Source organism: Prionailurus bengalensis, chromosome C2 (genome assembly GCF_016509475.1).
Source record: "Prionailurus bengalensis isolate Pbe53 chromosome C2, Fcat_Pben_1.1_paternal_pri, whole genome shotgun sequence".
Taxonomy (NCBI): domain Eukaryota; kingdom Metazoa; phylum Chordata; class Mammalia; order Carnivora; family Felidae; genus Prionailurus; species Prionailurus bengalensis.
In genome coordinates this window covers 148,863,901-148,883,184 of record NC_057350.1, presented here as the reverse complement: position 1 = coordinate 148,883,184, position 19,284 = coordinate 148,863,901, and the positions used below count along the sequence as shown (strand labels likewise).

The window sequence follows — 19,284 nt, the reverse complement described above, 5'->3', positions numbered from 1 at the left end:
CGGGACTTGTAGTCCACGCCCCGCCGCCCTCCGCAGCCGCGTGCCCCCGGACCGCGGCCGCCGCCGCGCCACGTGCAGACGCGGGTGGTTGCGCCTCTGCTGTCTCGCAGCGCCAGGGGCTGCAGCCCGGTCCCCGCAGAGCAAACCCTTCCGGACCCGGCGTGGTGCCCACCCCGGCTGGCGTTCTTCTCCCCACGCGGGAAGAGCGGCTAGGCTGCAGCTTGGAACCGAGAGGATCCCAGGGTGACTCTAGAGTCGACCGACCTGGACCAGAGCGCAAAGTACCCACACCTGCCTCTTGAGGCTCTGCCTCGTTTGTGGAGACAGGAAACAGCCTGGCACCCCTTGAACTGCGTAGTGGATTTGTGTTTTCTGGGGCCTTCTGGACGTAGCTGGACTGTACCTGAGCTTCAGGATGGACACTTTTTGGGTAGTCAAGAGAGAGAGAGAGGCCTGGGCACCTGCGGCATCGCACTCCCCCACTTGCTTGGCAGGACGTGCCTCCTCGTTATCTTTGCCCCAGGATTCCTGGAGAGCTTGTGGGTCTGAGGCTACTCCTTCCTAACAAATAGAACATTCTTGATTCATTCTGAGTGTCACTTTCCCCCAGGCACCGTGCTAGATGCTGGGTTACGCAAGTGGCTCTCTGGAGCTTTGAAAAATCGCCGTGCCCGGGCACCACCCCAAATCATCAGAATCTCCCGGGATGGGACACAAGCATCAGAATTCTTTCCAGTTCAAGATGATTGCAAAAGGCAGTAAAGATGAGAACCAAAGAGCTTAAAAATCAGTGAGACTGGCTGAAGAAACGAATGCTCTAATCCCTAGAAAAGTACTAGGCCCATTATGTTTGATGCTCAGAGGATTAACAATGATTTTTGTTTTCATTTTTGCATCGTGTGAAAAGTGTATGTTTATTACTTACACTGTTTATTTAAGGGAATACTTAAAGGAGTGGGTGAGACAGATTTTCTCCATTCCTTCACTGACGGTTTGCTCTCAATTATTTTGAGCTAATGGAAAGACATCTAGGCAGGGATGATATGAAAAATAGACTTTTCAAGCTTTATTAGTTTTTTCTTGCATTTTTGTTAGGAGATGAGGTTGTCAAATAATGAATTTATGGACTTGGGGAGTATCCATGCGTTGCAAAAATTCATACCAAGCGATCCATTTTTCGCCTTTGCCTGAACGTTTTATACCTCATCTGGAAACTCCTGTTCTCTAATGTCGCAATGACACCTGCATGGTAATGAGCTGCCGGCTATTCTGTGGGTACATCCTTCAAAGCCTTGTCACCCAGTGTTTACTGAGGACCCGATATGCACCACGCATTGTGCCAGAACATAGTGAGTGCTCATTTATTTCTACAGACCGGTTACAAAGACTAAGACAAAAACTAAATAGGTGAAACCCGTGAACATAATGTTGAGAGAATAAAGCAAGTCAGAAGAGAAGGTAAGCGATGTGATTCCATTTCTATTATTAGAGAAACAGGCAAAATTACACGCGTCAGTAGGGATACATACACGCATCGTAAAACTGTAAAGGAAGACGAGGAAAAGACGAACACGAAATGCAGGATTGCGGTGAGGGTGGAGGGGAGGGTTGGTTATTCTTTGTAACTTCTGCATATATTATAAACACTTTTTTTTTTTAATTTTTTTGACGTTTATTTAGTTTTGAGACAGGGAGAGACAGCATGAACGGGGGAGGGTCAGGGAGAGAGGGAGACACAGAATCTGAAACAGGCTCCAGGCTCTGAGCTGTCAGCACAGAGCCCGACGCGGGGCTCGAACTCACAGACCGCGAGATCATGACCTGGGCCGAAGTCGGCTGCTTAACCGACTGAGCCACCCAGGCGCCCCCACAGTATTGTTTTTAATGTAACTAGACCCTCCATTCCTCTGGCTCCAGAGCACATTTTTCGCAGTTGTGTTAAGCCCTTCCCACCAACCTCCTACACAGGCGCTAACACCCTCCTCTAGGCCCTTCTGACTTCCACTGGCTGCTGGGTCCCAGAGCCAATGCTGCACATTACATGACAGCAGCCTCCCATTTGCGGGTAGCACGATCTGTTCTGGTTATCGCTTGCTGCGTAACAAACCACCCCCAGACTTAGGTCTTAAAAAAACAACCACATTCAATTATTTAGTCCCCGAACCTGCGGTGTAGGCCAGGCTCGGAGGGGAAGGGTCATTCCACCGTGGGGACGGACGGGCAAATAGGACTGGAGGGTCCATCTCCGGGAGGGCTTGTTCCCACGGCTGGCTAGTTAGTGTTGGCTGCTAGCTTGGGGCTCAGCCTCCGCTGCGGGCTGCAGTCCTGTGGGCCTGAGTCTTTGTGTGACCTCTCCGGAAGAAGCGTCCCCGTGGCAAAGTGCCTGGGCTCCACCAGCAAGCATCCAGAGAGAACTGAAATGGAAGTTGCCAGTTTCTTAAGACCCAAACCCCCAAATTGTCACAGCCTCACTTCTGATTTTTCGGTCAAGAAATCACAGAGCCCAAATTCTAGGGAAAGGGACATATAACGAATCCTTCCAATTAAAGTAAGCCAGATTAAAAAAAGAAGTTATTAAAATTATAAGGAAAAGAAAATACATGTATAGTACTCTGCTGTGTTTATTGAAACATAAAGTCATGGGTTTGAACTGAGCAGGTCCACTTATAGGCAGATTTTTTTCAATAAATGTGCATACAGTACTGTAAATGCTATTTTCTGTTCCTTATGATTTTCTTTTTTTTTTTTTTTTTATTAAATTTTTTTTTTTTCAACGTTTATTTATTTTTGGGACAGAGAGAGACAGAGCATGAACGGGGGAGGGGCAGAGAGACAGGGAGACACAGAATCGGAAACAGGCTCCAGGCTCTGAGCCATCAGCCCAGAGCCTGACGCGGGGCTCGAACTCACGGACCGCGAGATCGTGACCTGGCTGAAGTCGGACGCTTAACCGACTGCGCCACCCAGGCGCCCCCCTTATGATTTTCTTAATAACATTTTCTTTTATTTTGTTGTAACAATGTAGTGTGTAATATACATAACATACAAAATACGTGTTAATTGACTGTTTATGTTGTCAGTAAGCCTTCCGGTCAATAGTAGGCTATTAGTAGTTGAGTTTGGGGGGAGTCAAAAGTTATATAAGGATTTTCAACTGGCGGGGCGGGGGGGGGTGTTTGTCAGCACCGCTAACGCCTTGCCTTGTTCAAGGGTCATCTGTGTATTTTCATACCTCAAGTGAGGAAATTGAGGCACAGACTCCAAAAAGACTTTCTAAACATCCTGTGGGGAGTCAGGGCCAGCCTGTTTGTTTTTTTTTTTTAATTTTTTTTTTTTTTAACGTTTATTTATTTTTGAGACAGAGAGAGACAGAGCATGAACAGGGGAGGGTCAGAGAGAGAGGGAGACACAGAATCCGAAGCAGGCTCCAGGCTCTGAGCCATCAGCCCAGAGCCCGACACGGGGCTCGAACTCACAGACCGCGAAATTGTGACCTGAGTTGAAGTCGGACACTCAACTGACTGAGCCACCCAGGCGCCCCAGGGCCAGCCTTTTTGGATTCCATATCCTATCTATACTCATCTAACTATGCATTCATTCAATACATGTTCACTGAGCACCTACTATGTGCCAGTCACTGTACTGCGTCCCAGGGTTTAAATATTAGACAAGAGAGGTGGGGTCCCTTCCCTCTTAGAAACTTAAATTTAGAGGGAGATAGAGGCCAATTAATAAATAATTACCCTATGGTGTGGTAAATGCTACTGGTTTGCTATGGCAGCCCAGGGAGGAAAAAAAAAAAAAAAACCACTCCGGTCCCAGACTTTGGGTTTCTGGAAAGGCTTCTCAAATAAAGTAAGATTTCTGCTGAAGCCTGAAGGGAAAGGTGGTGTCAGCAACGTGAGGGGGCGGGAGTGCACAAGTGAGCCCTTCCAGGCGGAGGGAACAGCGTAGGCAAAGATTCAGAGACTAGAGAGAGAATGACATATTCAGGAACTGAGAGGAGGTCAGTGTGGATGGAGGGAAGGACAAATCACCAGCTTGTGTCATGGGAAGAGTCCTCTGGATGAATTAATTCGTGGGAGGAGGGCCAGGAGGCAGAGGCCAGGGAAGAGCCTGCTGTGGTATTCTCTATGAGAAATGACAGTGGCTTAGACTAGGGTGGAGAGACCCATGTGGTGGGGATGGTGATGGGGAGGAGTCAGTGAAACTGAGACGTACCTAGGAAGCAGAAAAATAAGACTGACTCCTTTCTTGAGTGGAGAGAGGAAGGAATCTAGCGGGCTTGGGCAAATGAACGAATATCGCTTGCTAAAACAGGGAAAGAAGAATGGATCTGGAGAGAAGGATGGTGAGCTCTGGACAAGTTAAGCTTAAGGAGGGGTGCCTGGCTGGCTCAGTCATTTGAACGTGCACCTCTTGATACGAGGTTGTGAGTTTGAACCCCACCTTGGGTGTAGAGATTACTTAAAAAATAACATCTTTACAAAAAAGAGAAAAGGTAAGCTTGAGGAGCCCATCTGGTATTCAAGTTCAGATTTCAGGGAGGCATTTGGATACGTGGGTCTGAGATAGACTCGTTTGCAATTCATTAGCATATAAGGGGAAAGTCCAGTGGTCGGTGCCTAGAACAATGCCAGGCACAGAGTGGATGCTCAGTAAATGTTTGTTGAACGGAAGTGATTGAGATCACTCAAACGGGCCAAGTAAGAAAGCAAGACGAACCAGGACAGGATTCTGAAATGGACTAAATAGTGCAAAGAAAGTCTAAAGCAGAGGAGTCTGAGGAGATAAAGAGCTGCAAGAACGTAAAGTATGGAAGACGGCATTTCAAGAAGGAGGGATGGTCGTAAGGAGGTTTGAGAGTGGTAAGGTAAGATACAGCTGGAGAAAGACGGCTGCTGGCAGAGCCCCTGGGTACGGTTGTGCAGGTAGTGCACTGCACCATGCCAGTGAGCACAATGGACATTGTGGATATGGCAGATTATTATGCTTAAGATGACCATTTTCTGACAGATGGAAGCAAGTGCCTTGACGGAGGGGCACCTTTCCTAGTCCACACAAAGGTATTTTATGGATTAGCTACCACCCTGGTTGCTGGTGACCCTGGTGAGAATAGTTTCTCTTCAGTTTGTGCACAGAGTATCAACCCAGCTTGCAGTGAGTGGAAGTATAAATGGAAGGCAAAGAAGAATCTCTCTCTCTCTCTCTCTCTCTCTCTCTCTCTGCCCCTCATGTGCTCCCTCTCTTCTCTCTCTCTCAAAAAAAAAAAAAAAAAAAAGTGGAGCTTGAAATTGTGCAGACAATGTTTTCTAGAAATTTGGCTGACAATAGAAGATAAGGGATAGGGACATATGGGAAGAGAAAGGCAAAACTAAAGAGGAATAGGAAGAAATCTTAGGATGTGGGAGTTTTGTTGTTTTGGTTTTGGTTTTGGTTTGGTTTTATGTGTAAAGGCTAGAACAGTTTATGTGGAAGAGGTTAGAACATGTTGTGAGTGAGTAGAAGTGAGTAGAGAGTGAGAGATTGAAAATACAGGACAGAAGTGAGAAAGTGAGAGACGGATTAGCCTTAAGTTAGATGAGACTCTTTGAGGAGGGCATACCTGAGTGAATTAAAGAAGCCAGTCATGGGAAGATGGATAGAAAAGCATTGCAGAAAGAGAGAATAGCCAGTGCAAAGGCCCTGAGGCAGTAAACAGCCTGTGTTTTTGAGGAACAGAAAACTATAATACAGTAAACAAATGTGAGAGGACAAAATTTCAATCATAAAAGGTAGTCAGGCCATATTAAACTGTAGGGCTCCGTGGACCATGGTATAAAAAAAAGGGGGGGGGTATTTTCTGCCAACCAAATCTGGGCCAACACAAGCATCAAAATAAATAATAACAGTAATAAACTTAAACACTTTGGGTTTTTTTGTTTGTTTGTTTTGAGAGCGACAGAGCATGAGCTGGGGAGGGGCAAAGAGAGGGAGACACAAAATCAAAGCAGGCTCCAGGCTCTGTGCTGAGCCCTGGGCTTGGAGCCTGCTTGGGATTCTCTCTCTCTCTGTCTCTCTGTCTCTCTCTCTCTCTCTCTTCCTCTGCCCCTCTCCTCTGCTCTCTCAAAAAAAAAAAAAATTGATATTGTTACTTATTTTGAAGTCTGACACAGAATTGCCATTTAAAAAAAATTTTTTTTTAACGTTTATTTATTTTTGAGACAGAGAGAGACAGAGCATAAACGGGGGAGGGGCAGAGAGAGAGGGAGACACAGAATCGGAAGTGTGCTCCAGGCTCTGAGCCATCAGCCCAGAGCCCGATGCGGGGCTCGAACCCACGGACTGTGAGATCGTGACCTGAGCTGAAGTCGGACGCTCAACCGACTGAGCCACCCAGGTGCCCCAGAATTGCCATTTTTGAAATTTTTCCAAATAAGCACATAAACTGTTGCCCTGTACTATTCAATTTCATTTCCTCTTAGCATATTTATTTTAACAACCTCAGTCCTATTATTTTAATTTAATCAATACCTTTTCTGGGGCGCCTGGGTGGCGCAGTCGGTTAAGCATCCGACTTCAGCCAGATCGCGATCTTGCGGTCCGTGGGTTCGAGCCCCGCGTCGGGCTCTGGGCTGATGGCTCAGAGCCTGGAGCCTGTTTCCGATTCTGTGTCTCCCTCTCTCTCTGCCCCTCCCCCGTTCATGCTCTGTCTCTCTCTGTCCCAAAAGTAAATAAACGTTGAAAAAAAAATTTTTTTTAAAAATACGTTTTTTGAAGCATTAATGAATTCATATGGTTCAAAACTCAGAAGGATTGGAACAGTATGTAGTGAAATTGTTTCCTGGCCTTTTCCAGAGGTGTCCCAGTTCCCTCCCTTGAGGAAACGCTTGTTACCAGTGACTTGCATATCCTTCCAAGAATCTTCCACAAATAGACAAATGTATTTTTCTTTCCCTCCTCTTAATAATTTACACATTCGTCCTGTTACTTGCCTTTCTACTTAACATTATTTCACATTAAAAACATCAGTCAGGGTGCCTGGGTGGCTCAGTTGGTTGAGTGTCTCACTCTTGATTTTGGCTCAGGTCACGATCTCATGGTCACAGCATCGAGCCCCACATCGGGCTCTATTCTGAGCCTGTAGCTTGCTTGAGATCTTGGGATCTCTCTGCCTCCCTCTCTCTGTCTCTGCCCCCCTCCCAGTCACATGCTCCTGCTTTCTCTCTCTCTCAAGATAAATACATAAACATTTTAAAAAGTCAGTCGATGTCAAACAATTGGCTGTACGTAATGAAAACTTGAAATTGAAAATGGAAAGCAGAAATGTAGCTGTTTAGAAAATTCTCTCTGAAGTCTCTGTTTTTTCTCGTTACTTTAAAGCACAGCAAACTTTTTCACAGGTATTGGTTAAATTCATTCTTCTAATTCCAGGGAGGACTTCTGCTTGGTCTGCCCTGGAGACACATTTCATCCACTACGTCCCCCCAGTACACATCCCCCACCACTTTGCTTCCTAATGATACGACGTACAATCCCCGATGGTGACATTGGTTCTTGGTACAACTAGCTTGAAATGAAATTGCCCATCTATCAGATTGCTACTGAAAGTCTAATGAGAAATTACAGATTTTTGGCTGAAACAATGCCTCATTCTGGAAACTTATATGGCCTTTTATCTCACTTACTTGGGGAATAGAGACATAACGGATAAAAGGCGGTCTTGGCTGCTTGCAAGAACCAAAGAGAGCCCCAGACGCTGAGCATTAACGTGTTCATATCAGTTGTAATGTGCTCACATCAAGGTGGTTTTTTTTTAATTATCAAAGGGGTCTGGGCACCAGGTTTTATTGACAGACTGCATCTTTTCACCAGTCCCTTAGATTGGGACACTGTAAGGATCTGTCCCTTCTTTTAAACATCGCACCGCTATAACCTGCCTTTACCTTAGGACCCAGTTCTTGGCCAAGCGCTGGGTGTTACCATTTATTATATCTGGGGAACCGGCTAGCTTGGATCCCTTGGAGAACGTAGGAGTTTTAAAGATGAACTTTCTAGACTTAGTATTGTACCTTACCAGAGAAAAGCAGGGATATCTATTCCATTTCTGTTTGGGTGAAAATCAAATACCAACTAGCATTTGTTTCTAGAGTTGAGCCTTGTTCATTGGCTGATTCTACAGGTATTTCCTGAACTCCTGCCATGTGCCAGAACTGACAATACGATGTTGACTAAACGAAACAAAGTTCACAGTCCAAAAGGAAGGTTAGATAAAGAAACAAGTATCTTCTATGGAGTCCTGCCCCATATTGTTCTGATAAGAGACAGGGGGCTCTGGGAACAGATGGGAGCCATGCCAAAGCTGGACCCAGGGCACCAGTAAGACTTTCTGGAAGAAAGATTTCTGAAGTGAAGGTTGAGTACAAATTAAATAGGAAAGAGTTTTTGAGGTAGAATAGCATACATGGAAGCTTGAAGGCAAAAGAAAAATAGCCATTGGTTCCTCTGAGGACCTGAAAATTCAGTAAACAGAGGACAGACCAACAGATAAAGACAGATGAGGCCAACCAGTGGACAGGGGCCAGGTAATGTAGGGTTTTGTTATAGGGGTTTGGGTTTTATTTTGGAGGCAATGGGAGAATATTGAAGTGTTTACGCTGAGTGATGTAGTCACATGTCTTTTATTTTTTATTTATTTTTTTAATGTTTATTTATTTATTTTTGAGAGAGAGAGTGAGCGAGCACATGTGCGGGTGGAGGAGGGGCAGAGAGAGAATCCCAAGCAGACTCTGTGCTGTCAGCACAGAGCCCGATCGATACAGGGCTCGATCCCACAAACAGTGAGATCATGACCTGAGCCGAAATCGAGACTCGGACGCTTCGCCGACTGAACCACCCCAGCATCCCAGTCATATTTGTCTTGTAAAAGATCACTCTGGTTGTCGCAAAGAGAATGTTTTAAAAAAGCAACGTAGGGGCGCCTGGGTGGCTCAGTCGGTTAAGCGTCGGACTTCGGCTCAGGTCATAGTCTCGCGGTCCGTGAGTTCAAGCCCCGCGGCGGGCTCTGTGCTGACAGCTCAGAGCCTGGAGCCTGCTTCGGCTTCTGTGCCTTCCTCTCTCTCTCTGACCCTCCCCCGTTCATGCTCTGTCTCTCTCTGTCTCAAAAAATAAACGTTAAAAAAAATTAAAGAAAAAAAAGCAATGTAAAACACATAGTTTTTAAATGATATTGTACTAAATGATCCTAAATGGAAAGTGATAACCCTTCTCCCAGATTTCACGCCCCGGAAATAACCACTTTCAATTACTTTGCTACTTCATCCATTGATTTCCATATTTCTAAATAATGTTCCTATATTACTATTTCTTTTTTCACGAAAGTGTTGTGTCTAAATAAGTACTGCTTTCATATGGTTCTAGAATAAAACACACAGAAAGTAACATAGTAACGAGTACCTCTCCTACGCCCTCCTCCCAGCCTTCTAGCTCCTACCTAACTCGCTTTCCTCAGGCGACCGGGGTCATTAGTTCTCCGTGCACGTCTATACACAAGAAAGTAACAAGACATGTTTACTTGCTCTGCCTTTCCTTTTTTTTTCCACACAAAACGTGGGAGAGTATCTTGTGTCAGTCGTGATAGATAAAGTAGGACGTGTTGCAGTAATAAACAGCCCAAACGTCGAAGCGGCTTCTTTCTCACGCATGTTCCATGGCCATCCTAGGTGCTGTCACATTGTCCCCACCCGCACTGGCCACCCAACAGAGCCTCTGTCATCGGGAGCGGCATGTTTGCAATGCTAAGGGGCAGGGAAGATGACAAATTTCTCACTGGCCCCTACAGCCTTCCTCCCAGAGGTGACCTCTCTCATTTCCGCTCCCATTCATTGACCAGAGCATGTCACACACCTGGCAGTTTCAAGGGGGCAGGAACGTGCAAACTTACCACCGCCCAGGAATCAGAGTTCCAGACACGCTGGCAAGCAGCCCTGACGGTGACCTTTTTTACGTACCGTTCTGCAAATTGCTCTTTTTCAGCTAAGAAATAACTGCATCATTTCACGCCCAAATCACCTCCGATGTTTTGCAATTACATTATAAAATGAGGGGTGCCTGGCTGGCTCAGTTGGCAGAGTGTGTGACTCTGGATCTCTAGGTCGTGAGTTCGAGCCCCACCTTGGGCACGGAGCCTACCTAAAAAACAATAATACAAGTAAAAATAAATAAATAGGGGCTCCTGGGTGACTCGGTTAATCTTCCGACTCAGGCCTCAGGTCATGATCTCACAGATCAGGAGTTGGAGCCCCGCGCTGGGCTCTGCGCTGACAGCTCAGAGCCTGGAGCCTGCTTCTCCCTCTTTCTCTGCCCCTCCCCTGCTCGTGCTCTGTCTCTCTCAAAAATAAATAAACATTAAAATTACATAAAAAAGAAATATTTCATTAATTATGCCACTTGCGTAACCAGAGCATCTTTGCTCTTTTTTTTAAAGCAGATGGACATTTGCATTATTTCTAGTATTTTCCTTTACCAAAAATGCTACAGTGAATATTCCCATGTTGTCTTGCGTGCATGTAAAGATACCTCCAGGATAATTTCCTGTAAGCGGCAGTGCTGGCTCAAAGAGTGGACGGACACCTTTGTGGTTTTGAGAGGTCAGGCCAGTTCACACTGTTCCCAGCAACATGTGACAACACGTACGTCCCCACAGCCTTGCCAACGTGTGCCAAAAGCCACCCTTGGGGGAATTCACCAGTCTGACAGGTGAACACATTCTCATTGTACTTTTGCCTTGCATTTCTCTAACTGTGAATGAGGTTTTCCGCTACTCCTTGATTTTTTAGAATTCAGATGTCTTCTTTTTTTTTTTTTTTTTAATTTTTTATTGCATTTGTTTATTTTTGAGAGACAGAGAGAGACAGCACAAGCCGGGGAGGGACAGAGAGAGAAGGAGACACAGAATCCGAAGCAGGCTCCAGGCTCCGAGCCATCAGCACAGAGCCCGCCGTGGGGCTCAAACCCACGGACTATGAGATCATGACCTGAGCCAAAAGTTGGACACTCAGCCGACTGAGCCACTCGGGCGCCCCAGAATTCCGACGTCTTCTAATAATAAACGAGGATTCACTTCATCAATACTATCCCCCCCACCTCTTGAGCACGCACACACTTCCTCCCCTGCACCCTCTCTGTTCCGTAGTTACATCATGGTTTGGGGTCAATTCAGTAATCAGTTTGCCTTATTATGACAGGTGAGCATAATTAGCTATCCTCCAAGAAGTGTATTATAATCAGATATCCTCTTATATACTCTTTTCCCCCATCCCTGAACTTAATAATTGTTTTTTAATTATTTTTTTTTAATATTTATTTATTTTTGAGCGAGAGAGACAGAGAGCTTGAGTGAAGGAGGGACAGAGAGAGACACACACAGAATCTAAAGCAGGCTTCAGGCTCCGAGCTCTGCACGCAGCCCAGCCCTGGGCTGGAACTCACGAACCATGAGATCATGACCTGAGCCAAAGTCAGACACTTAGACTGAGCCACCCAGGCGCCCCAGTAATTGCCTCTTTCTTTTAACACATATTTTTTTCTACTAATTCTTAAAGTTTTTCTCATTTGCTTCATTAGATTGAGTATGTTCCCATCAGTAGTTTTTCCCAAAGAGCAAATGTAATAAATAATTTATTGATTCCGTTTTTCCCCCTGGCAATTTCTTTCCCAAAGCCGTATGTCTTTTTTTTTTTTTAATTTTTTAAATGTCTGATTTTATATTTGAGAGAGAGACAGAGCATGGACAGGGGAGGAGCAGAGAGACTGAGGCAGAATCCAAAGCAGGCTCCAGGCTCCGAGCTGTCAGCACAGAGCCTGATGCAGGACTCGAACTCAGGAGCAGTGAGAGCATGACCTGAGCCGAAGTCAGACACTTAACTGACTGAGTCACCCACGTGCCCCTCCAAAGCCATGTGTCTTTTATGCCATCTGGCACTATTTGCTCTTTAAGGCTGTTCTTGGATTCCAAGTCCTCCTATTTCTTGGATTACTCTTTATTTATAAAGTAGAGCATATCAGTTAGTAACTCCCAGAAAATTGTTTTTCTCTCTTTATTTTTTTAAACGTTTATTTATTTATTTTTTGGAGGTGGAGGGAAGAGAGAGAAGCAGAGAGAGAATCCCAAGCGGTCTCCAATGCTGTCAGCACAGAGCCTGACGCATGGCTCAATCTCACAAACTGAGATCATGACCTGAGCTGAAATCAAGAGTCGCCGTTTAGCTGACTGAACCACCCAGGCACCCCTGTTTTTCTCTCTTTAATGCCTTTCTTCTGACCTTAGCTTTGATATAGAACTAGTGTGACATTCTTGCATAAAGATCATTTTCTTTCCAAATTATGAAGACACTGCCCCATCAGTGATTGGTATCCAGTGATGTTCTGAAGAAATAACGGTTCAATTCTGAATCTGATTGGTGAAGCGTTTTCTGTACTCTGGGGCCCATTCCTCCTTTTTCCTTTAGTAAAGTCACGTCTAACTTTTAGCCTCACTGGAGATTACACTTCCTAGCCTTCCGTATGGTGCTTTCTAGACAGGGGACCAGGCTCTGGACAGGGGACCAGGCTCTGGCCAGTACAGTGTGAGTTGAAACTGTTTTCCATTTCAGGTTGTGACCTGGGAAGAATCAGCCTACTTTCCACTTTTCCTTCTTCCCTGTGCTGGGGTGTGGACATAATGGCCCCCTTGAACTCAGAATTGGAAACTAGATGGTAAAGATTCCTGAGCTGGCCTTCCAGCCCTGGACTCAACCTCCGAACTATGACGTTAGTTAGCGATTCATTTCTACTTTGATTATCCACTCCATCCTTCTATCTGTTTCAGATCCTTCCCCCAAACGTTGTTCCTTTCTATATGACCTGTTTTTTTCCCTCACTTGGAAAGTTTTAGGATTCATTTTATCCCCCGTGTCCTGAAATGGCATGATTATAACCCCGTCATGGGCCTTTCTAAGTTCAGTGATGCATTTTCAATCAGAATTACTGTGTTTTTCAGTTCTGTGAATTTTTTTGGTCTCATTTCTTCAACAAGTAGCTCTTTCCCATTTTCTCTGTGGTTTCTCTCTGAAACTTTGCTCATGTAGCGTTATGTCATTCCTCATTTCTGTTTGCCTGTCCCACGCTCACTTTCTGGATTTTATCTTTCAACTCTTTTTGGTGTTTTTTGTTTTGTTTTGTTTTAATTTTTTTAATGTTTATTTATTTTTGAGAGAGTGAGAGAGAGACAGAGCACGAGCAGGGGAGGGTCAGAGAGAGGGAGACACAGAATCTGAAGCAGGCTCCGGGCTCCGAGCTGTCAGCACAGAGCTGACATGGGGCTCAAACTCACAGTCTGCAAGATCATGACCTGAGCTGAAGTTGGATGCTTAACTGACTGAGCCACCCAGGCGCCCCAGGTTTTGTTTTTGTTTCTTAAGGCTATGTTGTTTTCAGTTTCCAAGAGTTCTTTCGCATTATTCTTTTTAACTCTTTGAAAACATTAAATGTAGGGTGTTGTCTTTCAATGTGTTGTTGTTTTTACTTTACCTTACTTGCGTTGTCTCTCATGTTGGAAGCTTTTGCCGATGTTGGATGGTGTGTGCTGTGTGGTTCATATTTAAGAGTGAGGTGTCTCTAGAGGTGCCTGGGTGGCTCAGTCGGTTAAGTGTCCGACTCCTGACCTCGGCTCAGGTCATGATCTCCCAGTTTGTGAGTTTAAGCCCCACACTGGGTTTTGCAATAACAGCTTGGAACCTGCTTGGGATTCTGTCTCTCCCTCTCTCTGCCCTTCCTCTGCTCTCTCGCTCTCTCTCTTAAAGTAAATAAACTAAAAAAAAAAAAAAAAAAAAAAAAAGTGAAGCAGCTCTAGATACGTTGGCAGGGCTTGTCAACAGAGGGTGACTGGGTGGCAAACAGGTTCTTTTGGCAAGCACACCCACATGTCCGTTTCCTGATGACTTTTCTCCAGAGCACACTAATTTCTCAAGAGGAGGGTTCTATAGTTTCCTGGTTGGAGGCGGGGGAGGGGGGACATATATCTCACCCTCGAACTTGTGGAAAGGAGGGACATCACCCCTACACTCCAAACCAGCTTTCATTTGTAAAAGTGTTACTGATTCACTTTAGCAAGTCACGGATTACGGCGTATGCATGTTCTAATACACGTGTGTTTGCTTATTCATTTAACCAATATTTATAAAGAGTCCTCCACTCTGTGTATGTGTATGTGTTTGAGAGAGAGAGAGAGAGAGAGAGAGAGAGAGAGAGAGAGAGATTCAGGGAGACAGGGAAAGAGATACTGGGAAGACAAAATTTCTGTCTTGGCTTGCAGCCGATGTGATCACCATGTATGTCCAGGTAATGACTGTGGTAATGAGGACAGCATAGAGGCACCGGGGCAGTGCTAGGCAGGGAGGTCATCTGCGGGAAGGAGTCCAGTGGGGAGGGACTCTACTCCTTTCTGCTTATTTCACAGATACCGAGTTTTCTTTCCTGCTTGCCCCGATGATATATTATAGACTAATATGCTTTGATAAAAGCTTTGACACGTCAAGACCCCTATCGGTCATTCATATCTTGGTATTGATTCCATTAACCAGGTAATCACTTACACTTAACTGAACTGTGGAACGTCAAATGGTAAGAAACAAAGATCTCGAAACGCCGATGTATCTGCGAAAGCTGAATATATCCGCTCGCCTGGAAAGAGCTATGTTGTCCAGGTCCGATGTCCCAGAGCGGACACCAAAAGGACTAGATACAAACAAAAAAGGACCAAGCAACAACTGAGGCAGTCTTGTGAGCTCATGTCTCTGGGCGGCGCACAAGGAGGATTGTAAATTCTTCCTTGGGAAGCGTCACCTTCCTTCCAGGCACCGCATCACCGAGTCTGGGAAGCTTGGATTCAAATAGGTCCAGGAGGGTTTCTGTAAGATTCTGGTGGGCCCAGAACAGGATTCAGCAGACAGGATTGTTTGAAGATGATCAAAACTTAGCAGGGTTTTCTTGTTGTTTGGTTTTGTTTTTAAACAGGGACCACGTGCTTACAGAAATGTGGAGTGGGCCAGGCAATGTTGCAGGCAGGTGGAGGTTCTCCAGGCGGGACATTCCTGAGTTAGGGAGAGCACTAAGGGGGCTTGGAATAAAGGAAGTGGCCTCTGGCAGTGTGAGAGGGATGTAGGGAAGGGAAGCATGCCTGTTTGGAAGAGGAACTTAACAAACTTGGCGGCTTTATCTAGATTCTTAGGGACACCCTCCTCCCCCACTTCTAAAAATCTTCTTTGGGTGATCTTGGCTCCCTTCCATGCAATGCAGTAAAGAGCAAGTTGAAAAACTGATGGCCATTTAGATGAATCAAAAGGAACTCACCCAGTCCTTTTGGGCAGGTGTACCCATTCAGACACCTTCTTTCTCTCTAGATGGTCTCTTTCCATTGCCTTTCTCTGCCTTGGGTCTTTGTTCTCATTTTCCTATTCCACATTCTCTCTCCCTACTTATTCCCACGTTTTAATTTCCCTGTGCTGCCCAGGATCCACCCCTGTGGACGTTTCCTGAGCTGTACGTTTCCTCTATTACTGTAAGGTCAAGATCCTTCACCTCTATCACCTTTGAACTTCAGGAAATTGTACCGAATGTGGAACAGATTGACGAATGTCTTCATAGATAAAGATCTCTGATAACTTAGTAGAGAGAAAACTGAATATCTTAGCAGAAACATGAGCACGGGATATGAAAAGACCATTTGTAGCAGCAGAAACACAAATGACCAGTAAACATGAAGAAATGTTAAGGATCAGCGGTAGTTCAAACATTGCAAGAGGAAACAACACTATGGTTCAACTTCTTGTCTAGTAGTTGACATAGATGTTAAAAACTTACAGTATGCTAATACCCAACGTTCACGAAGATGGGAGGGAAGGAGCCCTGTCATACTCTACAGATGGGAATACAGAAGTGGCATCATTTCCCAAGACAATAAATTGGCTTTATTCCACTTCTATTGAAACATCTTAAAGGTGGGCAAAGAGAGATAATAGCGTATTACACATATGTTTAATTATGTATGTAAATAATAAATTAATATCAGTATGTAATATCGTAAAATTAGCAACAACCTAAGTGTCGAACAGTAGGTTATATTATATAGTTCAATGCCATCTAACCATTAAAATGATGTTATGGAAAATAATGATATTAGAATAATCAAGATACATCAAATGAAAAAGTTTATAAAATTATGTGTATATGTATAGGTAGGTATCACCAAATGACAAAACTAAAACAATTTGAGTTTGGTGTCTTTTAGTCAGGAGAAAACAATTCATGGACTGGGGGAGTACAGTACCTCACAAGGAGTGGAGTTCTCTTCCTGAGGGATCTGAGGCAAGAGCAAGTTTTCTAGAACAGTAGAAGAGGCAATGTGGAAATAGAGCAAGAGTGGCTCAGAGACTGTGGATTTCCTTGTAAGGCTAACAAGTGCTGTTTTCTAGGATAAGGTGAGCTAAGCTAACGCCGAGTCAGAGGATTGTGATTGGTATACGTTGGGTTTCTTTGGTAGGTGTTTCCTGTTTTCCCTAAGTGCTGACTTAGGTTTACATTTGTGATGTGGACCAGGCCACTGGAGTGGCCTCCATTTTGTGGGTCCCAGTATACAAATTACCTTGATCAGTATACACGCACATGCCACACACACACACACACACACACACACACCCCTGCATGTTAATGGAAAAACAATCAAATGATTGAATACCAAATTATTCAAAATATTAACAGTGGCTATATGTAGGTGATAGAGAACAGATGATCTTTTAAAATTTATCAATGTCTTTTAACTTTGGTGTAATGATATGCATTATTTCCAAAGCAAATCAACAACAGTAAAATATTTTCAAGCCAACTAGAATTCAAGTTTCCCTTGGTTATCCTAGGTGAAGAGTGAGGCAATTATAAGTGGAACAATCACTTACATTTGAAGAGAGGTCCCCAGACCTTAACACAAAGGAAGGAACAAACATTTTTCTTCTGGTTTCATACGATACAGAGGCTCTGTTCCCAAGGGGCAGAAGATACAGAATGACTCTTCCCAAAAGATGGTGAGAATTCCTGATTCTGTTTGAAGAACATAGGATTTCCTTTTTTTTTTTTTTTTTTTAATGTTTATTTATTTTGAGACAGAGAGAAAGAGAGCATGGGCAGGGAAGGGGCAGAGAGAGAGGGAGACACAGAATCCGAAGCAGGCTCCAGGCTCTGAGTTGCCAGCACAGAGCCCAGCATGGCAGCTCGAACTCACCGGCCATGAGATCATGATCTGAGCCGAAGTCAGCCGCTCAACCAATTGAGCCACCCAGGTGTCCCAGGACATAAGGTTTCTGAGCCTCTGCCATTTTAGACCATGCTTTATGGGCTGCCATCAGATAAAGCTGATAAGGACTCAGGGCTGATGGTCTCTTGGTTTCTGGAAGAGAGTCTGGGTGAATTTCCAGAGACAGGACTATAATTTTTGTGGTGAAATCACAAGAAGAGAGCTGGGCGGAGACAGAACAGGCTCCCGCAGAAGGGTGGAGATAGAGTCTATGTTTCTATTGATCAGTGCTGCCTCCCGAATAGCACCACCACAACCAATTGAAAAGATAATGCTTAGGGGGCCTGGCTGGTTGAGTCCAAGGAGCATGAGACTCTTGATCTCGGGGCTGTGAGTCTGAGCCCCACCTTGGGTATAGAGATTACTTAATTAAATAAATAATTAAACTTAAAAAAAAAAAAAAAAGATAACACTGAGTTTATTGCTGACTGTACATTACCTGCCCAGAGAGCTTTGGCAGTGGCTAGAAGGAGGAAAGTAAGATTGAAACTGATTTAAGATTGGGACTTTGGCTCATGGTGGTTCTTTCACCGCAAGTGACGTGGTGAGGATTGGGTTAGGATCAGGATACAACCATCTAGGATTGGTGAGGATTTTGAGGTGAAGGATTCAAAGAAGCTTAAGGTGCCAAAGTGTCTGTTGATGGCTTCCCCTGAAGAGTTGACGGGTCTCTCAGGAAGTTCCTGTCATGAACAATCCATCCATTTGTCTGAGCAGAGTCTTCTGGAATAAAAAGGCGTGCTAAAGAGGGCGGTGGGATGCTAACGTTAAATTATTGCGGGGAGTTTCAGTCCTCAGCTCCAAAGTTCTGTGTGGGGGATGGTTTCCACTCTCGAATTTAATGTTGAGAATAAGAGTTCTCATTTTTATATATTTTCGCTCATCTTGCTTTCCCAGGTTGGCTGCCTTACCGGGAAGAGAATACATTGACTGCAGTAAGTACATTCACCTGCCATTTGGATTCCTTTTTTTAAAATTTTTTTTAATGTTTATTTATTTTTGAGACAGAGACAGCATGAACGGGGGAGGGTCAGAGAGAGAGGGAGACACAGAATCGGAAGCAGGCTCCAGGCTCTGAGCACAGGCTCTGAGCCTCAGCACAGAGCCCGCCGCGGGGCTCGAACTCACGGACCGCGAGATCGTGACCTGAGCCGAAGTCGGACGCTTAACCGACCGAGCCACCCAGGTGCCCCTAAAAAACAATTTTAAAGGGCCTTGTTCTATGATATTTTAATCATTACTGTCTTGGAATATGTAGCTGAGCAATTAGCATACTCCTTTTATGCAGAACTTCTTCATTATTTTTTAGATGGAATTCGTCCATTGCTCTTGTATCTGGCAGGAATGCATGCAAAGTATACAGTCCATGTCAAATTATTGTTTCCCAGATTCTAAAAGAGTTGAAATGAGCCTTTCTGCGGGTTCTTTGTGGCTCCACCAAAATAATCTTTTTTTAAATTTTTTTTTTCAATGTTTATTTATTTTTGGGACAGAGAGAGACAGAGCATGAACGGGGGAGGGGCAGAGAGAGACAGGGAGACACAGAATCGGAAACAGGCTCCAGGCTCCGAGCCATCAGCCCAGAGCCCGCCGTGGGGCTCGAACTCAGGGACTGCGAGATCGTGACCTGGCTGAAGTCGGACGCTTAACCGACTGAGCCACCCAGGTGCCCCCATTTGGATTCCTTATATTAGGTGAGCTCTTATACCAATCAGCCCTGTGTTGTTTTTCATATTTACCGTTTCCTGGCATTTCCTGGATGCCGTGCCTTTGGCCAGTCCCAAGCTCTTTATGTAAGCCATTTAATCAACAGATTTTCATTAAACATTTACCACAAGTCAGGTTCTGTGCTAAGCATTCTATAGTCACCATTCATTTATTCACTCATTCAACAATTTTTCAACGAATACCTATTTGGT

At 44.7% G+C, this 19,284-nt stretch overlaps 1 long non-coding RNA gene and 1 other non-coding gene across 2 annotated transcripts; both read left to right on the top strand.

Annotated features, from left to right (window-relative positions):
* The first annotated feature begins 29 nt into the window (after window positions 1–29).
* LOC122492083 lies at window positions 30–18,402 on the top strand. Its single transcript, XR_006299532.1, has 3 exons — window positions 30–1,458; window positions 12,633–12,735; window positions 18,263–18,402. It is a non-coding gene; the product is annotated as an uncharacterized LOC122492083 (long non-coding RNA).
* On the top strand, window positions 10,088–10,160 carry TRNAQ-CUG. The gene has a single exon. It is a non-coding gene; the product is annotated as a tRNA-Gln (tRNA).
* Window positions 18,403–19,284: the final 882 nt, after the last annotated feature.